We start from the raw sequence: 13,901 nt of genomic DNA, 5'->3' as shown, positions 1-13,901 counted from the left end.
TTTATTACATACGACCCAGTTCAATTGCATCCAATCTAGTTTCTCTCGACTTACTTGAGGTTTTTAGCTGTTGTTCCTTAAATCGTTCATATTCTGATACTAGTCCCTCAAATCTTTCAAATTGTTATTTAATCCCCCGGATAATATATCATGCTAAGCTGAGCATAATTATACATAATTGAGTTTCAAATTGTTATTTAATCCCCCGGATAATATATCATGCTAAGCTGAGCATAATTATACATAATTGAGAGACTCCCTTCAGTTGTCTCACTTATTCATTTAGACTCTGAATTATAAGAATACATATAATTGAGTCTATTAAGAATGAACCTACATTTGTAATAAGATTCTAAGATGATGGTGAAATATAAAACCAGTCAGTTTATTTTCAGTCACAATTCAGATAAACACATATTTAACAATTCTAAACAAAGTTTATTTTCAGTCACAATTCAGATAAACACATATTTAACAATTCTAAACAAAACATTAAACTAGACAGGTGAGAAAATTCTTGAAGATATATAGGTTTAGACGGTGCGAATACTGTGAATAGCCTCAGCACCAAGACGATGCATGCAATTGAGACAATAGTGGTCATGCAAGCCTCAAAGTTTTTAAAATTACCAAACAATCTTTGATTTTTTTATATTGCATTGTATCATTTTTTATGTGCTTTTGGGTATTTCACATGGTTTTTGAAGAAAATTAAATATCTTTGCTTTCTCACTCTTTGGTTAATGCTTCCGAATAAAACCCTATTTTTTGTGTTGTACCTGGAGTGCTCAAAAGGTGAGTTTGTTTCTCGTAATAAATAATGAATTCTCTGCACTGTTGGTCTCATAAAGTTATATGTTTATATTTTAATCTAGTTTGAGTAATTAGAACCAGTGTTATTTGCGATCAGTGAGTTGAGATATTGACGCACAAATTGAGTAATTAGAACCAGTGTTATTTGCGATCAGTGAGTTGAGATATTGACGCACAAAAGAGATTTTCCCAAATAGTCGATTCAATTATGTTATTTGCGATCAGTGAGTTGAGATATTGACGCACAAAAGAGATTTTCCCAAATAGTCGATTCAATTAAGAAAGAAATGTTTACAGAAACTCCCCTGAAAGTTTACAGAAAATCCCCTGAAAGTTTGCAGAAAACCCCTAAAAGTTTGCAGAAAACCCCTTAAAAGTTTACAGAAAACCCCTAAAAGTTTACAGAAAACCCCTAAAAGTTTGCAGAAAACCCCCTGAAAGTTTACAGAAAACCCCTAAAAGTTTGCAGAAAACCCCTTGAAGGTTTGTAGAAAACCCCCTCAAAGTTTGCAAAAAAAACCCCTAAAAGTTTGTAGAAACCCCCCTGAAAGTTTGTAAAAACCCCCTTGAAAGTTTGTCAAAACCCCCTAAAAGTTTGTCAAAACCCCCTGAAAGTTTGCAAGTAGCTCCCTGAAACTTACATATATATAGAAGCATCATAATCATAACTAAATGGAATATTTTCTTTGTAGTAAAAACGAAATTGGTAAAAAAACAGAAGAGACCATGGCTTCCCCTCCCCCCAAGTCCCAAACCTGAAGGTTCCTCGATCCCGCGCTGACCTCGACGCCGCGGCGAGGATGAAGGATCAAGAGTACAGGATCGTCGGATTCGTTCCCGGGATCCAGCATCCGGCAGCGGTCTTCTTCTTCTACGCATTCCTCTGCGTCTGTCGCGCCTTACACGGCCAGCAACTTCAGGCCCTGCGTCGATTACTCCTCCGCCCACCAATCCAGAGCCTCCAGCGGTGAACCGATCGCTACAGCGTCATCGTCCTCCGGCGCGACACCACTATACACCCACTACTCATACTGAGGACGACGACGGTGATCGGGGCGACGTAATTGTTTACGCCGGCCAAGGAGGGAGCGAAGGGAAGCGCGATCAGAAGCTCGAAGGAGGGAATCTTGCTCTTGAGAGGAGCTAGCTCTACCATTTCGAGATCAGGGTCATTCGAGGGCTGAGAGCTACGAGAGGGGATTTATGCCTTCTACGAGGGGCTGTACAACGTCGCAGAGCGAGGTGGGGGGAGTTAGGGTCCACGGTTTACAGGTTTAAACTCGCGAGGATCGAGGGGGCAAGAGATGTCGGGGAGTCTGGTAGAGTGAAGGGTTTACTTCGAGTCCTGACATTTACAAGGGGAAGGAGAGGCAGTCGGTGGTGGTTTTCAATGATATCGATGAGGATACGTACGTGCCCGCTGGAGTTCGGCTACTCAGCGAGGCCTGTGTTCAAGTCCATCACGACATTAGGGGGGGCAGTGGCAGCAAATTGTTAGGACAAATTCGGGGCCTAATAGAGTAGGATCACAGTAATAGTAGAGCAAAAGTAGAGATAAAAAGTTGGACACACAGATTTACGTGGTTCGGCACTTGATTGCCTACGTCCACGGGCAAGGATAGAAGAATCCACTATGAGGGGAAAACTCTAGAGTTACAATCTATCTTTACAAGGAGATATTCTCTCTCTATTTTTTTTCTCTTTCACTCTTCTATAAGAGAAGTTATTTCTGGGATGAGTTTTTTCTTAAGGATTTGGAGCATATTTATAGTGTTTGGAAAAAACACTATGCATAATAAAATATTAATATTACACTGTGCATCTTTTGAAATTTCCAAACTCGGTGCCTAACCCAGTGCATTTTTCAAAAGTGGGGCTCACTCTTTTGTTTTTGGTCAAAAACGTGGGCTGCTGGTTTCGGTGCCTGACAATCTCCCACTTGAAGATTTGATTGGGTATCAATCATATCTTCACATCATTCTTTCTATCTTGCCATCTTCATGTTGCTTTACGTCACTGACAGACCACAAGAGGATTGACACTAAATAAATTTATCGGTACTGACTGCTTTTGTTAAAAAAAATCTGTTAGGTTGTCTTCGGTGTGAATTTTCTACATATCCACAGTTCCTTCTTCCACTTTTTCACGAACGAAGTGATATTGAACTCAAATGTGTTTGGTCTTTGAATGAAAGGCTGAATTTCTTACCAAATGCAAAGCACTCTGACTGTCACAAAATAGAGAAATCTTCTTTTGTTCATGGCCGAGTTCCTCCAACACCAACTTCAACCACATCGCTTCTTTACTGGCTTGTGTAGCTGCTACATATTCTGCTTCTGTTATTGAAGTAGCCACAACTGACTGCAGTTTTGAAACCCAGCTTACAGCTCCGCCAGTGAGTGCAAACACATAGAGTGTGGTGGATTTGCTATTATCACGATCACCTGCATAATCAGAATCAACATATCCAATCTAGCACGATATCGCTCCACCTGATCATCGCCATTTCGCAGTGGCTGCAAATTGTTAGGACAAATCCGGGGCCTAATAGAGTAGGATCGCAGTAATAGTAGAGCAAAAATAGAGATAAAAGTTGGACACACAGATTTTCGTGGTTCGGCACTTGATTGCCTACGTCCACGGGCAAGGATAGAAGAATCCACTATGAGAAGAAAACTCTGGAGTTATAATCTCTCTTTACAAGGAGATATTCTCTCTCTATTTTTTTTCTCTATCACTCTTCTATAAGAGAAGTTATTTCTGGGATGAGTTTTTTCTTAAGGATTTGGAGCATATTTATAGTGTTTGGAAAAAACACTGCATAATAAAATATTAATATTACACTGTGCATCTTTTGAAATTTCCAAACTCGGTGCCTAACCCAGTGCATTTTTCAAAAGTGGGGCTCACTCGTTTGTTTTTGGTCAAAAACGTGGGCTGCTGGTTTCGGTGCCTGACAATCTCCCACTTGAAGATTTGATTGAGTATCAGTCATATCTTCACATCATTCTTTCTATCTTGTCATCTTCATGTTGCTTTACGTCTCTGACAGATCACAAGATGATCGACACCAAATAAATTTGTCAGTACTGATTGCTTTTGTTAAAAAAACCTGTTAGGTTGTCTTCGGTGTGAATTTTCTGCATATCCACTGTTCATTCTTCCACTTTTCCACGAACGAAGTGATACTGAACTCGAATGTGTTTGGTCTTTGAATGAAAGGCTGGATTTCTTGCCAAATGCAAAGCACCCTGACTGTCACAAAATAGAGAAATCTTCTTTTGTTCATGGTTGAGTTCCTCCAACACCAATTTCAACCACATCGCTTCTTTACTAGCTTGTGTAGATGCTACATATTCTACTTCTGTTGTTGAAGTAGACACAACTGACTGCAGTTTTGAAACCCAGCTTACAGCTCCGCCAGCGAGTGCAAACACATAACCTGCGGTGGATTTGCTATTATCACGATCACCTGCATAATCAGAATCAACATATCCACTGATAATAAAATCAGATCTCCCATAACATAATGCAATATTTGAGGTTCCTTGAATGTATCTTAGAACCCTCTTTACAACATTCCAATGCTCTTTAACAGGATTTGTCATGTATCGACTAACCACTCCCACTGCTTGTGCAATATCTGGTCTTGTACAAATCATCGCGAACATTAAGCTTCCCACTGTTGATGCATACGGTACTCGAGACATCTCCATCCTCTCTTCTTCACTGCTAGGACTCATACTGGAGGATAACTTAAAATTAACAAGAAGTTGGGTAGAAATTGACTTACAATCTTGCATGTTAAAGCGTCGTAAGATTTTCTTCAAATAGTTCTTCTGAGAAAGCCAAATCTTCCTATTAACCCTGTCTCGGTAAATTTGCATCCCTGGAATCTTGTTTGCAGATCCTAAATCCTTCATTTTAAATTCCCTAGCCAACTGAGCCTTTAATTCTTTGATATGATCTTTGTTAGGGTCTGTAACCAACATGTCGTCAACATACAACAATAAGATAACAAAGTTATTTTTTACCAAACCTCTTGAAATATGCACAAGGGTCTGAATTAAGTCTGTTGTATCCAAGGCTTATGATGAATGAATCAATCTCTTATACCAATACCTCGGTGCCTGCTTTAGACCGTACAGAGATTTGTTCAATCTGCAAACCAAGTTTTCTTTTTCTTCAAAACCTTCTGGTTGGAGCATGTAAATTTTTTCTTCAAGATCTCCATAAAGAAATGTTGTTTTTACATCTAGCTGTTCTAGATGTAAGTCAAATATAGCGCTCATAGCCAGGACTATTCGGATTATTGTAAGTCGAACTACAGGAGAAAATATTTTATTAAAATCCATACATTCTTTCTGAGCATATCCTTTTACCACCCATCTAGCACGATATCGCTCCACCTGATCATCGTCATTTCGCTTGATCTTGTAGACCCATTTGTTTCCAATGATCTAGCACGATATCGCTCCACCTGATCATCGTCATTTCGCTTGATCTTGTAGACCCATTTGTTTCCAATGGTCTTTCTTCCTTATGGCAGTGACACAGTCATTTCGCTTGATCTTGTAGACCCATTTGTTTCCAATGGTCTTTCTTCCTTATGGCAGTGACACAAGATCCCAAGTATTGTTCTTATAGAGAGCTTCAATTTCTTCTTGCATTGCTTGTTAGGAATCTTGACCCCAAGATTAGTTTATTTTGATGATAACAAATATTATATATTGTGTGTATTATGTGCTAACATTTGTTTTACAGTATTAGAGCTATATCAATAATTATATTCAAAGAGATACTCAAGACATAGATGAGTTCAAGGCAAAATGAAGCAAAGAAGAAGATATACTTTATTGTCAAAATATAATTTTATATTTTCTTTGCTTAGATATTTGTACAAGTCTTGATCACTCACACACATGCACACACATAGTGTTAGAACACACTAACACATGCTTAGTGTGTTGGTTAACAATAGAAATCCCCTATGTTAGACATTAGAGTTTATAGATATTGAGTGAGTCTTAAAATATTTTATTTATACCCCATATCATTTAGAATATGGAAAACTCAAGATCAAAGTTGTAGGTCTCTTCAAGAGCTTTCCTACAAATCTTAAATCACCTCATTCCGATATCGGATGAGAAAGTTACAGTCAAAATACTGAAAAGAAAATTTTAGAATCTGTGAGTTTACAGTGTAGTCGACTACTATGCCTTGTAGTCGACTACTAAGCAATTTTTTGACTTCACAGAGTCTGTTTAGACTCAGTGTAGTCGACTACTATGACTTGTAGTCGATTACAGATGCAGTTTTTCCAGATTTTAGGTTTTAAATAAATGACTGTTTATAGCCGTTTTGTGGATGTTAATTGGGTTTAAAATTATGTCATTTCAGAGGCTATAAATAGGTTTAAACATCAGAAAACAAGCATCAAGTTTTGCACTTATAAGATTCACATATTGTGCAAATTAACTCTCAAAACTTTCAGTTTTTCAATCTGTTTTTCTATAAAAGAGAGTTTCTGATATTGTCTTTGTTCCTATCATTCTTAGAGCTTATTTAGGTAATACACTGTTATACAGTCACATTTATATCAAGGCTTATAGGATTGGAATTGTACATTACTTCAAAGAAAGGTTCTCTCGGTTTATGAGAGGGGTTGATCTCTTGGTCTAGAGATCGGTGTGACGATTGGCATGGTCTTGTCAATTGGGTTTGTAATTTGCATGGTCTTGCAAATTAGTCAGATTTGCTTTTGATTTTGTAAGATTTCAAAATCATAGTGGAAACTCTCAAGCGGGATTTGCTTGGGGACTGGATGTATACCGGGGAGGTGGAACCAGTATACATGCTTGTGTTTGTGATGTTTATTTTTTGAGATTGCCATTCTTTCTTTGCAATTTATAATCTACTTTGCAAACTCACACTCTAGTGTTTAAGTGTAAAGTTTCCGCAGAATTTTATAAGAGCGCACTCTATTCTTAAGGGTCACGATCCTACACTTGGTATACATAAGCAAAATCAGACCCTACATTTGGTATCAGAGCAAGGTGAAAAATGACATCTACAAATACATCATAATTCAAAGAAGGTCACTCTACAAATCGTCCACCAATGTTCGATAGATTGAACTACAACTATTGGAAGTGCCGAATGAAGATTTATTTTCAATCAATTGGCTACGAACTTTGGAGCATTGTGGAAACAAAATATGAGAAGCCAACCACTCCTTTCATGGAATGGACTACATCTCAAAGGAACAATGCAAACTTGGATTCTAAAGCAATGAATGTCTTATTTTGTGCTCTTGACAATAATGAGTTCAATAAGGTGTCAACGGCCACATCCGCATATGATATTTGGCACACACTCGAGGTAACTTATGAAGGTACAAGTAATGTTAAAGATACTAATAATAATTTCATTTTTTATGGTTGCAATAAGCTAGGACATATGAAGAATGATTGTCACCTTCTAAAATCAATGTCAAAGTCTACAAAATTCAACAAGAAAAGGAAGGCTTTGGCAGCTACATGGGATGATAGTGATGATTCGTCTTCGGATGAAGAAATCAAAGAAAAGGAAAGCGCTCATATGTGTTTTATGACACAAGATGAAGTAAGTGACAATGAAGAGCTTTTAGATGCTTTTAATGAATTATATGAAACATTTTTGAGATTAAAGGCTTCACATAATTTTCTTAAAGGTGAAAATAAAAGATTACTTGAAGAAATTTCTAATTTTAATTCTTCTACTTTTTCTAATTCTCAAGTAATTGAATTGAAAGAATAAAATTATTCTTTGCTTAAAGAAAATGAATATTTATCTAATGAGAATATTTATTTAAAATCAGAATGCAATGATTTAAAAATTCGCATTAATGTTTTAGATAAAGATATTTCTTCTATTAAATTAAAATATGATGATATATGTTTGAATGTTAGTAAATTCAATAAAAGTAAAGAGAATTTCAATAATTTGCTCTCATTTCAAAAATCTTCAAACAATCATTTTGGCATTGGATTTGTTCCTAAGTATTTTACAAAGAATGATTATGTTTTGAAGAATAATAATAAGAATATTCATGCTAAACAAAATAAGTATATATGGATTCCTAAGAATTTGAATATTCATGATAGGAATGATTATATTTCATCTTATATATATGAAGTTTGCAATTCAAAGAATTACACTTAAGTTAATAAATGGAAACCAAATTCCAAGTGGATTTGGATTCCTAAGGGCTAATCCTAATGATATAATATAAAAGGGTACCAAAGTGCTTAATATTTTTATTAAGGCACCCGAGAAAAGAAAATTTTAACTAGATTAATTATATTTATTTCTTTTTGTTAATGACAAAGGGGGAGTTATATAGAAAATTTAAATTTTTTACTAATGCTTTGATGCAGGGGGAGTAAAAGATTTTATTTAATGATTTTATGCAGGGGGATTAAAATTTTTATATCTTAATAACATATATTTGTCATCATCAAAAAGGGGGAGAATGTTAGGAATCTTGACCCCAAGATTAGTTTATTTTGATGATAACAAATATTATATATTGTGTGTATTATGTGCTAAAATTTGTTTTACAGTATCAGAGCCATATCAATAATTATGTTCAAAGAGATACTCAAGACATAGACGAGTTCAAGGCAAAATAAAGCAAAGAAGAAGATATACTTTATTGTCAAAATGTAATTTTATATTTTCTTTGCTTAGAAATTTGTACAAGCCTTGATCACTCACACACATGCACACACATAGTGTTAGAACACACTAACACATGCTTAGTGTGTTGGTTAACAATAGAAATCCCCTATGTTAGCCATTAGAGTTTATAAATATTGGGTGAGTCTTAAAACATTTCATTTACACCCCTTAACAATTAGAATCTGGAAAAACTCAAAAGTTTACAGTGTAGTCGACTACTATGCCTTGTAGTCGACTACTAAGTAATTTTCTGACTTCACAGAGTCTGTTTAGACTCAGTGTAGTCGACTACTATGACTTGTAGTCGACTACAGATATAGTTTTTCCAGATTTCAGGTTTTAAATAAATGACTGTTTATAGCCGTTTTGTGGACGTTAATTGAGTTTAAAATTATGTCATTTCAGAGGCTATAAATAGGTTTAAACATCAGAAAACAAGCATCAAGTTTTGCACTTATAAGATTCACATATTGTGCAAATTAACTCTCAAAACTTTCAGTTTTTCAATCTGTTTTTCTATAAAAGAGAGTTTCTGATATTGCCTTTGTTCCTATCATTCTTAGAGCTTGTTTAGACAATATTCAGAGAGTTAAAAAGATTGATAAGTCACTGTTATACATTCACATCTATATCAAGGCTTATAGGATTGGAATTGTACATTACTTCAAAGAAAGGTTCTCTCGGTTTATGAGAGAGGTTGATCTCTTGGTCTAGAGATCGGTGTGACGATTGGCATGGTCTTGTCAATTGGGTTTGCAATTTGCATGGTCTTACAAATTGGTCAGGTTTGCTTTTGATTTTGTAAGATTTCAAAATCATAGTGGAAACTCTCAAGCGGGATTTGCTTGGGGACTGGATGTACACCGAGGAGGTGGAACCAGTATACATGTTTGTGTTTGTGATGTTTATTTTTTGAGATTGTCATTCTTTCTTTGCAATTTATAATCTACTTTGCAAACTCACACTCTAGTGTTTAAGTGTAAAGCTTCCGCAGATTTTTATAAGAGTGCACTCTATTCTTAAGGGTCACGATCCTACACTTGGTAGACATAAGCAAAATCAGACCCTACATTGCTGCCATCCACAAAGATGCATTTGTGCCATTTATAGCTTCATAAAAAGTTGATGGCTCTTCATCTTCTGTTAGAAGATAGTATGCAACATTACTCTCTGTAATATACTCTGAGTGCCAAGTCTGTGGTCTTCTCTCACGAGTTGACCTTCGAACGTCTGGAGCCTCGGACTCGACCGGTTCTTGTACATCATTCTCCGGTGTTGCTTCAAAAGAATTCAGATCATCTTCTACCTGAACAGCTACAGTTTCTAAGTCCTTTCCTCGAACTGCTTTCTTTCTCTTCACTTTGTAGTTGGTTCTCTACAAAGATAACATCTTCGCTGATGATAACCTTATGGGTAGTGGGATCCTACAGGCGATACCCCTTTACTCCATCAGCATACCCCAAGAATATGCATTTTCTGAATTTTGAATCCAGCTTTGTAATTTCTTGGCCATTGTACATAACGTACGCTGAACTTCCAAATATATGGAGGTTGGAATAATCAGTTGGCTTGCCAGTCCACATCTCCATCGACGTCTTCAAGTGTATTACAGTTGATACAGATCGATTCACCATATAACAGGCGGTTTTTACTGCTTCCGTCCAAAAGACTTTATCTAGATTTGTAGTTGCCAACATAGCTCTTGTTCTTTCCAACAGAGTTCTGTTCATCCGCTCCGCCACTCCATTTTTTTGAGGAGTATAAGTCGTACTGAATTGTTTTTTGATGCCTTCATGCTTGTAGAATGCTAGGAATTCATCGTTTGTGTATTCTCCTTCATTATCTGATCTCAAGCACTTGATCTTCTTCTCAGATTCAAGCTCGACCCTCGCTTTGTAGGCTTTAAAGACTGAGAACACATCCGCCTTCTTCTTGTAGGATACACCTAACATCTTCTGGAGTAATCATCAATAAAGGACACAAAGTACTTTGCTCCTCCCAAGGATGTAACCGGTGCTTGCCATACATCAGAATGAATCAGTTCCAGAATAACCTTGCTTCTAGAACTCGATGTGTTAAACTTCAGTCGATGCTGCTTACTTGTAATACAATACTCGCAGAATGGAAGAGCTACCGAATTAAGTCCAGGAAGCAGCTTCTGATCAGAGAGAATCTTCAAGCCTCGTTCTGACATGTGGCCTAGTTTGCGATGTCACATCATGGTTTGTTCTTCTCTACGGCTAGTTGATGTCACACATGAATCAGCTTCCTGTAGGGTTTCTCCCGTGAGCATGTACAACTTTGCAGTTATCTTTTCTCCTTTTATTACCACAAACGTCCCTCTAACAATCTTCATGATCCCGTTTTCTATATGGGTCTTGCACCCAAGCTCATCTAATTGTCCCAAAGATAATAGATTCTTCTTCAAGCCTTTCACATGTTGCACATCTTGAATGGTGCGTATTATACCATCAAATATTTTGATTTTGATAGTACCAATACCAGAAATCTCCAAGGCATGACCATTCTCCATGAATACAGATCTTTCTGAGATAGGTTCATATTTGTGAAATCATTCTCTCCGGGAGGTCATGTGCCAGGAGGTTGCTTAATCCAGAAGCCAGACATCAGCAAACCTCTTTCAGCCTTCATCAACAGTGGTTGCTCCACTGAATAGAATTTCACCATCGTCTGATGTGCTGACAACACATCCTTGAGATGTTGATGGCTCTGAAGACTTTTTATCTCCACTCTTCTTATTGTGTCAACACTCTTATTTGACGTGCCCTCTTTTATCACAGTTGTAGCATTTGATATTCTTCTTACTTCGTGATTTTGATCTACCATGGGTATGACTCTCACTGAAGCCACGTTCCGTTGATCTTCCTCTCGTCACCGTTAAAGCCTCTGCTTGTTGCGAACTTGCATGCCTATCTTCATTGTTCTTGCGCCGATCTTCTTCCTCCAGAACAGCAGCTGCAACATCGTCGAAGACTAGATTGTCCATGAGGACGTTGTTTGTCAGGTTGATGATGAGTTGATCAAACGAGTCAGGTAGACTCTGAAGTAGAAGTTCTGCACGTTCATTCGCACCAACTGTATACCCCAACGTTGTGAGTTGGGAGAACAATGTGTTTAGGGTGTTGATGTGGTTGGTTATCGATGTAGATTCTGCTATCCTTAGAGTGTAAAATCTCATTTTTAAGAAGATTTTGTTGTGCATGGATTTCGCCTCATATAGCTTTGTTAAAGTATCCCAGATCTCATTTGTTGTCTTCTTCTCCTCAATGCTTGACAACACCACGTCTGCTAATGCCAGATAAAGATTTGCAATAGCATTTTCGTCCATCTCGTTCTACTTTTTATCATCTGTGATGTGGTCCGGCCTTGCACCGATGGCCGTCAGACAATTATTTTTTCTCAAGATAGCCTTTATCTTCAACTTCCACAGTGAAAAATTACTCCCGTCGAATTTCTCGATCTTGAACTTTGCCGCCATTGCTTCTACCACGAACAATAACTTCTTACTATTTCACGTAAATAGCAACTGTATTTATAAACAGTAATCGTATCCGTAAATAGTATCGTACTTGTGAATAGTACCGTATTTTTGAACAGTACCGTACTCATGAATAGTACCCGTCACCTTCAAATGATAAATGATAACCTAACTTATTTTCTGATGTAGAGGATCCACCCCTGGTGGCAGTCACAGATCATATGATAAGTAGATATATACAAGCACCCTAAGTTGGCTCTGATACCACTTGTTAGGAAAAACCCGGGGCCTAATAGAGTAGGATCGCAATAATAGTAGAGATAAAAAGCTGGACACACAGATTTACGTGGTTCGGCACTTGATTGCCTACGTCCACGGGTAATGATAGAAGAATCCACTATGAGGAAAAAACTCTGTAGTTATAATATCTCTTTACAAGGAGATATTCTCTCTCTATTTTTTTTCTATTTCACTCTTCTATAAGAGAAGTTGTTTCTGGGATGAGTTTTTTCTTAAGGATTTAAAGCCTATTTATAGTGTTTGAAAAAAACACTATGCATAATAAAATATTAATATTACACTGTACATCTTTTGAAATTTCCAAACTCGGTGTCTAACCCAGTGCATTTTTCAAAAGTGGGGACCACTCTTTTGCTTTTGGTCAAAAACGTGGGCTGCTGGTTTCGGTGCCTGACAATCTCCCACTTGAAGATTGTGAGTTTAGCGAGGTTTCGCTTACAAAGCAGGAGACTGTGATCGCGTCAAGAAGTGGTGCGTGCTTGGTGTATCCTGATAGACTTCCGACTGAACCCTGACCGCGAGTAGCCGGAATTCGCCCCGTTCCCGATTTGGGCTAACGATGCCACCGGTGTTTCGAATTCGAGTAATGTGGCGTGCTATTTGACCCACAACCGGTGCCCCTTTGTATTCCTGCAGTATGTTCTTTTCAGTCAATCTAATGGCTGAGTATCCTCGTACGATGGTGGTGTTTGCGATGGAGAATACCCCTCCCTATGAGAGAGCTGAGCCTTGACCACGGGATTGGATATAGGGGAGAAAAGGACCTCATATATATTTTCAAGACATTGCAAATAACTCTCTGGGTGACATTCTTTTCGGCTAAAACCCTAAATACTCTTAGTAATAACTGTAATGATGCATATAGAGTCATTACATATCGATGCGTACAACCATTTCATTTTACCAAGTTCAACGTTAGCTAGATTAGTCAACATTTCTATGTTTCGACTTAGAGTTTGAATCCCTTCTTTCGTTTCTTGAATGATTGATAAGAACTAAGAATTCAAGTTTCATTCAAATTAATCATTTTGGCTGATCGTTTTTACATAGATGATAAGTAAAAAAGTAGAGTCATTACATATGGATGTCTTTTAAGGTTTCCTCCGTGATAGGCTGCTCATGTGATCGTGGTTTGTAATTTGAAATGCAATTAAGTTGTTTCATAACATGATCATCGTACTAGTGAGGGTGGGCATTGACGCAATGGTAAAGTTGTTGCATTGTGACCTAAAGGTCATAGGTTCAAATCCTAAAAATAGCCTTTTCACATGCGGGGGTAACGTTGTGTACAACTGACCCTTCGCAGAGCCCACAATGGTGAGAGCCTTGTGGGCTGAGCTACCCCTTATTATCAGTGTACTAGCGCTGAATATATATATATATTATATATTAAAACGGCAGACCCGAGCGAACACACATTTTTAAGTATATATGGTATGTATTTACATATTATACAAATCTGGTTACGGTCGCACATCTTGGCTATTGAACCTGCGCGTGATGATGTTATTATGTAGCAAATAGATTTGTATTTAATCTGTGTACAATTACCAGATAATGCTTGAGA

This window comes from Asparagus officinalis, chromosome 3, assembly GCF_001876935.1.
Source record: "Asparagus officinalis chromosome 3, Aspof.V1, whole genome shotgun sequence".
NCBI lineage: Eukaryota > Viridiplantae > Streptophyta > Magnoliopsida > Asparagales > Asparagaceae > Asparagus > Asparagus officinalis.
This window is presented reverse-complemented; position numbering follows the sequence as displayed.